The sequence below is a fragment of the Juglans microcarpa x Juglans regia genome, chromosome 7D (assembly GCF_004785595.1).
Source record: "Juglans microcarpa x Juglans regia isolate MS1-56 chromosome 7D, Jm3101_v1.0, whole genome shotgun sequence".
Taxonomy (NCBI): domain Eukaryota; kingdom Viridiplantae; phylum Streptophyta; class Magnoliopsida; order Fagales; family Juglandaceae; genus Juglans; species Juglans microcarpa x Juglans regia.
Window position 1 is genome coordinate 24,788,707 of NC_054606.1, and position 11,926 is coordinate 24,800,632.

The 11,926-nt window shown below is 35.9% G+C and overlaps 1 pseudogene; it reads right to left on the reverse strand.

Moving 5' to 3' along the window:
- Positions 1 to 6,644: 6,644 nt before the first annotated feature.
- On the reverse strand, positions 6,645 to 10,595 carry LOC121238441 (annotated as a pseudogene).
- Between the last annotated feature and the right edge of the window lie 1,331 nt (positions 10,596 to 11,926).

An 11,926-nucleotide genomic window follows, 5' to 3' on the forward strand; every position in this document is an offset into this window, starting at 1 on the left:
CACCATAATCCTGTCATAGAACATTCTCCAACCCGCTTAAATCCAGATAATTTATATTCAACCAAAAATAAACAATAATTAAAGCGATAAATAAAATAATTTAAATAATAACAATTAACATAAAATGACATAGCAACAACTCATAATATAAAATAATTAACTTAACTTACATAACTTTTAAAATTTTTTTTTTTTTTTTAAATAATAATAAAAATAATTTTCTGGTACTATCCTAAAGGACATGTGGTTTTACCCAGAGCCGAACTGCTCTGATACCACCTGTGGCGCCCCCAATCCCCCTTATATAAATTCACAGGGATCGAGACGCCAGGATGGTGACAACACGGTCACGCATCCAACGAAGTGCCAGTGTGTGTACATGCAACAGTGTTCAAATAAAATAACGCAGCGGATAGTCAACTAAGTACCAGAATTTAATTACAATCAAACATCAGTAAAGATCTAAATAGCAGTTATACAGTCATCCATAAAATAATTTACAATAGTTTTAAAAGCTACAAACGAGTGATCCCAGATCACTCCTCAGGCGGAGCCGTCTCCTCAGGCTCGCCCTCCTCCTCCTCATCAGCATCAAAATCTGCGACACACAAAATGGTCTCGCAGGTAAGTATAGCCCAAACAACAACGTAATACAAATGCATTAAATGCAACTAACATGCATGCACATGAAAACATGCATTTTTCCACAAAACATTCATTTTTCCGAAAATGATAAATTTCCAACACACACCAAAATCTCATTTTGGTCCAAATTATCCGTAAATCATTTTCCCAGAAAATGATTTACCCAAAAATCAACTCGCACTATTTTCCCAGAAAATAGTGCATTAATACCAAATGCACCATGCATTATTTCCATATGCACCATGGTCTCCCCTATGGACCATCCGCACGTCCTGGCTTCGCAGCGGTGCTCGGTTCCGTGCCCAGCGCGTACATGGCCAAGCACCCACACTACGCAACGAGCGATGTCCAGTTCCGCGCCCAGCGCGTACGTGGCCAGACATCCTCTAGTCCCCGCCAGCAGAAGGACCACGGAGTCGGCACGAGACCATCTCGTCCGAATCCATTGTCGCCCGGCGACAATCCAGGGGCGTTACTCAGTATATTCCGCTCCCGAGTAACCAGAGGAGCTCCACCGAGTTAATGCCCCATCTCGGCTTGGGGTCGTGATACACACGCACCAAAAATATTAACACATAAAATCATAGCTTTTCAAAGCACATGAACATGAATGCAATACACGAAAACCCAGTTTTCTTTTACAAACATGATCATGCATGAAATAATGAAATGCACATGTACCAACACAATATCCAAACCAACAAATACCAATCCAATCAAATCCAACCAAACAACTCCAATCACAAATCCATCCGACCCCGAACTCCTCGGACTCAGTCCGGCATGCCAAAAACACAGTGAAATGGGTTAGTGTAAAAATACATTTAAATTACGAAAGATCTTTGGAGAAATACTTACAGTGCAATATAATAATTTTCCGAGGATCACGAAGTTGAAAAAGGCGACGTTTGAGCAACACCACAGTGTAAAATACACTGTGGCCGTGGGTCACAATTACCAACTTTTCAACGAGGACAAACGAAGACCCAAGATTGATAGGGTAGGGCCTAGGGAGGTCGGTGAAGCTAGTGGTGGTGGTGGTTTGCCGTGGGTGGCGGCGCAACGGGTGGTTTTAGGCCAAAAAAGTACAAATCGGAGATGGACTTGGTGGGGCTTCACCGGTGACGGATCGGAGCTGGGGTTGGGTCCAATGGGTTGCCAAGAGGCCGGGGATGAAGTGGTAGGAAGATGGTGGCCGGAGGTGGCGCGACGGCGGCGCAATGGAGGAAAATGTGCCGCGGCGTCGTGGGTTTCGTGGGCTTCGTGGAGGCTAACGGCGGCACGAACGGCGGTGATATTGGTGGGGTAGGACGGCCGGCGGCTGGGGAATCTAATGGGCTGGGCGGTGTCGACCACCGCCGGCGGACGGCGGCGTTGGGAGTGGACGATGGAAACGGGCGGAGGAGAGGAGAGGAGAGAGAGAGATCGCGCGGGAGAGGAAAAAAATAAGGAGAAAAAGAAAAAAAGAGGAAAAGAAAAGGAGAGGAAAGAAAAAGAGGGAAAAGGAAATGAGGTCCAATCCTCATAACTTGGGTCACAAAAATGATCCAACGGAAACGATTTTAAAACCACAAGTTAAATAAAATAATTTAAACGTAATGGTAAAGTCAAATTGAAATAATTAAATCCCACGGTAATTAATTTAAATATTAAAAGCAATTTAAATGCATAATAATAAATAAATATTAAGAAAGCATATAAAAATAATTTTCACCAAATAAAAATCATAGAAATAAACTCACTAAAATCCAACCAATTTTAAAATAAGAGAAATTATTTTAATTACATAAAAATAATTCCTTCAGTAAAAATATACTAAAATACGGGGTGTTACATATAAAGAGTGAGGTTGGTATGTAGAAAGGGTGGGGAAGACGATAGGGGAGGGGAGAAAAATGCCTTGGGGTTTCTAAGGGCTAAGGGACAAGCTACAACGGCCTCACATAAAATCAAGTTCAAGATTAATAATTAATGAGTGTGATCTCCAATATCCTAGTTAGTGTGGCGCCCACGACTCCCATATAAGGAGACACGAGAATCGAGAAGCCGGGATGATGACAACAGGGTCACACATCCCAACGTTAGTGCCAAGTGTGTGTATATGCAACAGTGTACAAAACAACACAGCGGATAATTAATACAACTAAGTACCAGAATTGTTAATACAATTTAAACAATCAGTAAAAAGGTTTAAATATTATACAGTCATCCGAAATAAATATTTAACAAGTCCCAAACCAAAATGCGAGTGATCCAATCACCCCTCGGGCGGAGCCGACTCCTCAGGCTCACCCTCATCCCCCTCTGCATCAAAATCTGCGTTACACAAAATGGTACTGCAGATAAGTATAGACCAAACAACTACGAGATAAAAATACATTAACGCGACTAACATGCATGCATATGATGAAATATGCCTTAGATCCAAAAATACTATTTTCTTGAAAATAGATATTTTCTTGAAAATAGATATTTTCAACACACGTCAAAATCCCATTTTGGCCCAAAAATAATACTCCGTCATTTTCCCAAAAAATGACCCAAATCAATAAAACCTCATTTTCCCAAAAATGAATCACATAAAATCCTTTTAAAGGGGTAAGGTCGCCGGAGGGTGGGGGAGCTGGTGGGCTGGACAGTGCCGGGCACGAGCGGCGCACGGCGGCGCTGAAACGAAGAGAGCGCCGCGGCTTGGTGTTGTGGGTGGGAAGGAACGGCAGCGAGTTAGGGGCTGAGATTGGTGGGAGATGATGGCCGGCGGCTCACGGCGGCGGGCTGGGTGGAGGAGAAAAACGCACAGGAAGAGAGAGGGAAAGGGACGTCCGCGCGCGGGAAGCCAGGGAAGAAAGAAAAAAGAAAGAAAGGAAAAGAAGAAAAGAAAAAAAGAGAGGAAAGAGAAAATGGAGGAAAAGAAATGAGGTCCAGTCCTCACATCTTGGGTCACAAAAAATGATCCAACGAAGATGATTTTAAAACAGCAAATCAATTAAAATAATTTAAACGTAATGATATAATGAAAATAAAAGAATTAAATCTCACAATCAATTAATTTAAAAAGAATAACAATTTAAATGTACAACAATAAATAAATATTAAGAAAACATAACAATTTAATTTTCACAATTTAAAGATCATAAAATAAACCATTTAAAATATCCGATAATTTTAAAACAAGAGAATAAATTTTTGAATTATTAAAATAATCCTTCAGTAAAAAGACACTAAAATACGGGGTATTACAGTTAGCATATAATTATATTCTCAATTCTAGGTTAAAAAGCAATACGCATATATCAGCACCACGACCATTAATATCAAGAAGATAGGAGCCTTCATCTTCCCTTCGTCTTGCCAGAAGGCTCAAAATCTCTTCTTTATACGAAATAACTGAAAAATGGAATATGTGATGAGCATAGATCTTGTTGTAAATGGACATTAACCAGTGATTTAAGAAAGATTTCTTGATTCCCTAGCGAAAAAGAACTATATATAAAATTATAGAAATCCCAAAACAGAATCCCTAGCAAATAGATGTTTTCTTAACAATCACAAGATAATTGAACCATAAAGATATATGTACGAAGAAAAAACCTCAGAAATATGTCTAAACTTTATAATTCGGGTTGTAATCGAGCCGAGCTGAGGAGGACTTTTGGCTTCCCAAGCTCGGTTCAACTCAAAATACTCGAGCTCGAGCTCTAGTCCAAGCTTGAGATTTTGTTTTATTTTTTGTTAGAACTTGACTCGATAAGTTAAATTATCAACTCGAGCTCCTACCACAAACAAGTTCGAGTCGAGGTGAGCTGAGCTCGAGCTCAAGCTCGAATTGTTTTTTTTTTAATTTTTTAAATAAGATTTAATAATTAATAAATTAAATAAATAAAAAAATGAAATATCTAATATTGAATTTATACAACTAACAAGCAGAACCTCTATTGAATTAAAAAATTTTAAAAATAATTAATGTCTAACTAGTTGATATTTATCCAAAATAACAATATATTATATGCCTACATATATTATTAATACATACACTTATATGATAGCATATATCTTTTTCATATATAGTTCCCACGTACTAGTGTATGTATATATTTATCAAAATCTTAATGAGTTTTAATCGAATCGAGCCAACGAGTTTACACGAGCAAAAAAAAGCAGGCTTTAACGAGGCTTACCTAAGTCGAGTCGAGTTTTGTTAGGTATGTGTCAGTTACAAATCGAGCGGGTATATCCTTTCACGAGCGAGCTTTTCTTTTTCACAAATCGAGTTCGATTCGAGTTTAACCATGCAAGTACCGAGCGGGCTATTGAACAGACTGGTTCGTTTACAACCCTATTCATAATATCACATGTTGTATGATAACATGCATATTTTTAGGTATAAACTCATAATATCACATCATGTGAAACGCTAAGGGCCGCATTAAAAAAGATCCAAACCATTCAATAAGCAAATTAAGTAGTTAGGATTTTAACAAACTCCAGGTGCATGGTCGAGAACGCAAGTCATGAATGCATGTAGAAGGCCAAAAGTATTTCAATCATTCAGCAGTAAAATTTCAAAATACTTAAAAAATGTGAAAATTTGAACGAACCAAAATAAAAGAGGGAGACCATTCGAAAACAATCTATTATTGATCTGCAAGTGTGTTAACGAGGCCAAAAAAAAATTACATTATTCCAAAAGTACAATATCATTCACGGAGAAGAAATGATGATGAATTTGGCTATAACTGGATTTAAATCTGCTAGCTACCGGAACGCGCGCAAAATATTCCAAACAATAGAAATATTTATTACGGCTAAAAGATTTGCCAACGCCATAGATAATAGAGATATTTATTATCTATGGACGTTAGAGTTTCTTTTCCATAGGTAATATTATATGAGTAATGCTACTCATCATCCTCATTCTCGTCATCATCTTATGATGTGGTATTAAATGATTGGTTCACAAGTAAAATATAATAAATAATATTCAATTAAATTGTTTGGAATCGAGATAGTCTCAAATCGGTTGGTAAAATTGAATTATCCAATGCACACAGAGAGAAACTCTGGATATATTATCCGAACATCTAATATATACGCGCGGGCAGCATTAGATTAATAAATATTATCAAACTCAATTTTCCATAAATGTATTTCATATAGAGATCAACTTCTCACATGAATAGTCAAATGTGCACAGTCAAATAATTATCGGTAAACATGCGAACGCCAGATGTTTGTAACATATGTGGATCAATTTCTCAAAGACCGAATATTCGATTAAGGAATAACAAGTCAAATTAAGAATATTGTAAGGTATAAACCTCAGCATATCACATGTGATAAATGTTAAGACAACAAAAATCGAAACAACAGAAACCCCATAAGAGAATCTTATTGATATATGAATAGATGTTTTCTTAACAAATGCAAGATCATTGAACTATAAAAAATGTAAGAAAGAAAGTCTCAGAGCTAAAGTTATATATAAGAGGCTTCCAATCAGATTAATTAGACTAATTAATTCAAACCTACTAGCTAGAAAGCTCCATTATTATATTTATACTTACAATTCCTTAAATCTAATGAATAAAGATCAGAAACGTACAATGATTCAAATTTGCACTTGAGCACTTATTATGTATGATAACCATTCGAATAAAGAAAAACAAGAATATTTTGAGATCTAAACTCAAAATATCACAAGTGAAATGCTAAGGCATTAACAAAATTTGAACCATTCAATAAGCAATTAAGTAGTTAGGGTTTTAAGAAACTCCACGTGATGCATATATAGCCGGGATCGGAAGTCGATGTAAAAGCCCGAAAGTATTTCGATCATTTAGTAGTAAAATTTCAACACACTAAAAATACGAAAATTTGAACAACCCATGCATAATAAAAGACGGAGACCATCCGCAGAGCAATTTATATATTATTCTGCAAGCATTTCAGAAATTAATACAGAAAGAAAATTACATTATTCAATCCATTGTGCTGAAAGTCTTCATTTCTATTTCTTGAGGAAATTCTTGAACCATTGTGCTGAAAGTTTAGGGTATCTTTTCAATCCGTTCACATAGTCGATAAAGTAGATGCCAAATCGAACCGTATAACCAGAATTCCATTCATAGTCATCCAAGAATGTCCAAGCAAAGTATGCCTTAACTTTCACACCCGCACTAATATTCCATTAAAAAAAAAAAAAGAATTAGAGATGAAAGATTAGATAGATTAGATAGATTTTGAGAGAGAGAGAGAGATGTATGAATTAGCACTTACCCGATAGCCTTATGAACATGCGCAAGATGCCTATAATAGTAGTCAATTCTTTGGGTGTCCACAAGGGCTTCCTTAAGCGGTAATGAGGCATTATTGAACTCATCGATTCCTAATAAAAGATTATAGTTATCTTAATTAGATAAAATGGGACATCCAAGAATTCGTCATCGACTTTATGCAACAATAATTGATCAAAAAAGTTGAGAAAATTACCATTCTCGGTGATGAAAATTTCTGGATCACCGTACTTGGTTTTTGTGTAGACAAGAAGATCATAAATTCCTTTAGGATAGACATAGAGCCAACTTGAAGCAGCCTGAGATTTACAGAAAATGAACTGATCACTACATAAAATTAATTTGCCCAAGACTGTTTTCGTTTGTCATCATGTGTTGGAGCAATATTTTTAATGATTTCTTCATCCTATCCTTTAAAATACATCACCAAAACTCACTTTTTCTATTTTACAATATACCATACATCAGCTTATCTATTCTTTTTATATCATGTAAATATTATACTTTTAATATATTTTATTCATTTCAAATAAATTAAAAAGTAGAAGGTAGAGAGAAATGAATAAAGAGTACTTCCTGCAATGAAGAAAAAGGTAGAAAATAGAGAGATAAATGAATTAACTATTTATACAAGTGTGTAGAGTGACCCATAGATATATAGGTGGATATTAGTGATAAAATATATAATCCTTTGGATGGAGTATTTTCAGCTATTTTACAAAAGCATGGGCTTTACGGAACCCATCAGGAATGCTCTAAGGTGGATAAAAATTAAGAGCTATCAAATCGATATATTTTGCAATAAAGCAACTGCTAAATTGTCTTGTTTGGTACATATGACAGCTTTCGTAAGATCCAATATCATCCATTCGGAATCTTATTATATAGTGGAAAATATATATTAATCTACTTATAATTCATATACCTGTGGACCAAGGAGGACCCCGTTGCGCGAACCTGCCATGCACAGCCAAACAAAAAAAGATGTTAACATTCGATACATGCATAAGACAAACACACACACACACACACACACACATATATATATATATATAATATATATGTATCGATCAATTCTAGCTTTACGAGTATTGTTGAATTAATTAGTACTATACGTACCTGTTTTATAAGCAAGAGCATCTGTCAAGTAGCTTTTGTTCAGAGACTTATATTCAGGTGCATCAACAACATAAGTACCAGTATAGTAGTTCAATCCAATAAAGTCATATGATCCCTTCACCAACTTCGATTCAGTTTTGTTGAATCTGGGTAGTCGGTTTTCACGTACGTGAGTACGCATGCTGAGGGATAGCGACCCTTTGTTAAGGGGTCCATGAACCTGCAACAAAATATAAAACCATCCATAAACTGAGATCAGGATATGAATTACGATGTAATCGTCCTATAATTTTAAAAAATAAAAGCAGGTGCGCAATGGAGAAAAACTAATTAAAGAAAAACATACCATCCGAACATGAAATCAAGGGCACGTAACGCGGCAGCATGGTCTTTCTCCGATTTAGAATACGGAACCATCCAATCGCACACAAGTGTTATCCCTATAACACCTTTTTGCTCTGCCTGAACATAGTGAACGTGATTTGGTTAATCAAGCCATGGCTAGTCTAGTTTAAGTCAACACAACGTACGTACGACAAAGACATATATTTTTTGTTGGTCTAAACTTCAACTTTGGTAAATATACAACCTGATATTTGGTCTTATACACGTTAACGGCAGCTGCATGAGCAAGAAGCAGATTGTGCGTGACGGTATATGGCTCCGTCGCTGAATCCCCGCCGGTGCAATTCAGATTTTGCCAGCTGGAACATCTGAAAGGTGCTAAAACCCCAGCTGCATATCCACCATTGCTGTAGGTATAAGGCTCGTTTAAGGTGATCCAATGCTTTACCTTCTTACCAAACTCCTTGAAGCAAAGCTCAGCGAAGTCCTTGAAGTGTTCACTAAAAATTACATACGCATGCACGGATATATTAGAGTACTGTCCCATTTATATATATGGAATGTTGGTGATGTGGTCGTGATTTAGTCATCACTTACACAATGCTTTGACTTAAGAAGCCGCCATACTCATGTTCCAAGGCCATGGGAGTTTCCCAGTGGAAGATTGTCACATAGGGCGTAAGACCTGCATTTCAATAATTGTAAGTACGTACCAGTAATACATTATCATCAGTGAATTATTAGCATATGATATGTTAATGTGGACGTCCATGAGTACCTTTGGCTAGGAGTTCATTGATGACCATGTGGTAGTGGTCGATTCCTTTCTGGTTCACACCATCACTAATCTTTCCAGCTGAAAATTGGCACAAATGAATGGTTATGACTTACGATTATATATCGAAAGCTTTAAAAATAGAAAATGCATCTAGGCATTGGAAATTAATAGCAACAGATATCATATCACTGATGCAGCAGAAATACATGTAATTAATTACTTGGTATCAGTCTGGGCCATGCGATTGAGAATCTGTATGCATCTGCATTCATATCCTTCAGAATCCCAAAGTCCTCCTAAAATTTCCAAAAAAGACAATTAATTTTTGTGAATTATTTTTGAGCATTATAAAAATGTTAGTTTTTTCTTTGTACAATTTCTCAGATAAAATTTCTTGAAAATAATAATTTTTTATTTTAAGTTTTTTGAAATTTGAGTTTTATAATTTAAATTTTTTTTAAGGACTTGACAAGGCTACTTCATCTTAATAGAATGGAAACCGCAGAACAAAAATTCTACCTTATCAATATTTAATTTTTTCTTATGTCGTATATATATACCTTTTACTCCTCCTATTTATCCATAAAACGGGAAAAGATCAAAATTAAGGATATATATAATGCGTACCTTGTAGCGATGATATTGATCATCAGCTATATCTCCATTACTGCCATCCGCTATTTTATCTGCAGTTTCAAATAAATCTTGTCCGTTAACTAAGAGGAATAATGTACCTGCATGCTTAATTACCAAAGTTTGTATGAACTTTTTTTATTTATTAATGGGTAATATATGTTATGTTAACGCAAAATATTGTCCTTGGAGAAAAAAAAAAAAAAAAGCTTGTTTATATATATATATCTCTTCAGAGATTAAATATCAAATTCCTTTTTCTTTTTGAAATAGCACGTTCTAGATTTTTCATCTTCATGTCATCTGAAACAATATTTAAATCTAGGTTAGTACGTACGTAATATATAATTCATATATATATATATACACACACTGAGAGAGAGAGAGAGAGAGAGAGAGAGAGACCTGAGTATTTGTGGCTGTAATAATCCCACATACTTAGTCCTTTGTCATCTTCAAACGCTGCACCTTCATACTGCATGGAATTCAAACACATATTGGGGCATGCACGTATATGTATGAATTATTCTTGAGATCTCAGGGAACTTGAAGATCAAAAACTCAAAATATATTGATATAAACATGTACGTAGAAAACCTGTTGGGGTTACCTGATAGGAAGACGATGCTGCACCAAAAGTGAAACCTTTGGGAAAGCTGGTCCTGTTTAGTGAAGAAATGCCGTAGCTGGGAGTAATAGCATTAGCATTAATGGTGTTGGCGAAAGAGCCAACAAGAACAAGAAGGCCTACGAGTATGTACCCCTTCATCGCCTTAGTGGGTTTTGGTGTGATTGTGAGTGTCGACACTTACTCGACTTTTTATAGAGGAGCAGAGGCAAGCCAATTAATTGGGCTTTTTCTTCCTTGTTTTCTTTAAATCTTGAATTATCTATTTGTATATACGGTACTGAACACGCAATTGGGATATATAATAAGTAAGATTATCATTAATAGGGGAATGACTTTTTAGTCCCTACTTAGCATTTGCATCCTTAATATAATTGAGATGTGCATAACATTGAACTATATTACACAATAATGATCTCCCAGCTGCAGGTCGTTTATCTACTACAGAAGCTGCATGTCGTCTTACATTAAATCATAAGTCTAGGCATGGATGATACTATACATAATCCATGTATTTCATTTCTCGAATATTCTTTTCATTATTCTGTAGATATTTTTTTTATTGTTAGAGAATTACCATTTGTGGTAAATTATAAGCAGTTTGTTTGTTACGCCTGAGATGTATATATATTCGTTAGTTGTACAGTGCTATGGTATCAATATACAGAGGAATATTCAAGCATTCTCCATCTCTTTCGTGTGAAATAGCTCTCTGCCCTCCTTGATTTCTAAAACCTAATAAACTGTGAGCCCATAAGCTAATTTTGTACGTCGCCTCGGTTTTTGGTTTGTTTTTCTTTTTTGACATGAGGCCAATAGATCACTAATTTATTTGTAAATTATTTAGAAGTTTGAGAGATTAAAAATTAATGGCCATGTGCATCATCATGTGTGTAATATTCAATATAATAACTATCTCTCGATGGAAGTGATCAGTGGCGCCATCATGACGATCGAACTTTTAAGTTGTGCAATTAATTTGAGCTCTGTTCGCAGCCTGATCATCAAGGTCCGAAGTTTAATCCATGCTAAAATGGTATATATATTACGCATGACATATCTACATGTATCTGGAGACAATGCATGCAGATAAGATATTTCCCAGATGCTTATCAAAATTCCTAGTAGAAATGAAAAGATCTTGATCATGAAATTATTGAGAAGAACAAAATGATAATATGACAAATCCCACGATATATGCAAGTATCAATCGATTCTGCATATTGCAGGTTCTTGACTGCCATGTGCCGGATTCTAAATTATCTTCAATATATTGATCTGACAAACTCAAACTTAAATAATTATTCAAAATATTCAAAATAATATCTCTCGAGGGAAGTGATCGGCACTGGCATCATCAAGCACGTTTTAAGACGTTGTGCAATTATTTGGGCACTGTTCACAACCTCAAAGTTCGAAGCTTGCATATAAATCCTTATGTGTGTGTGTGTGGTACTACACGGAGTCCTAGCTAGCTAGATCATC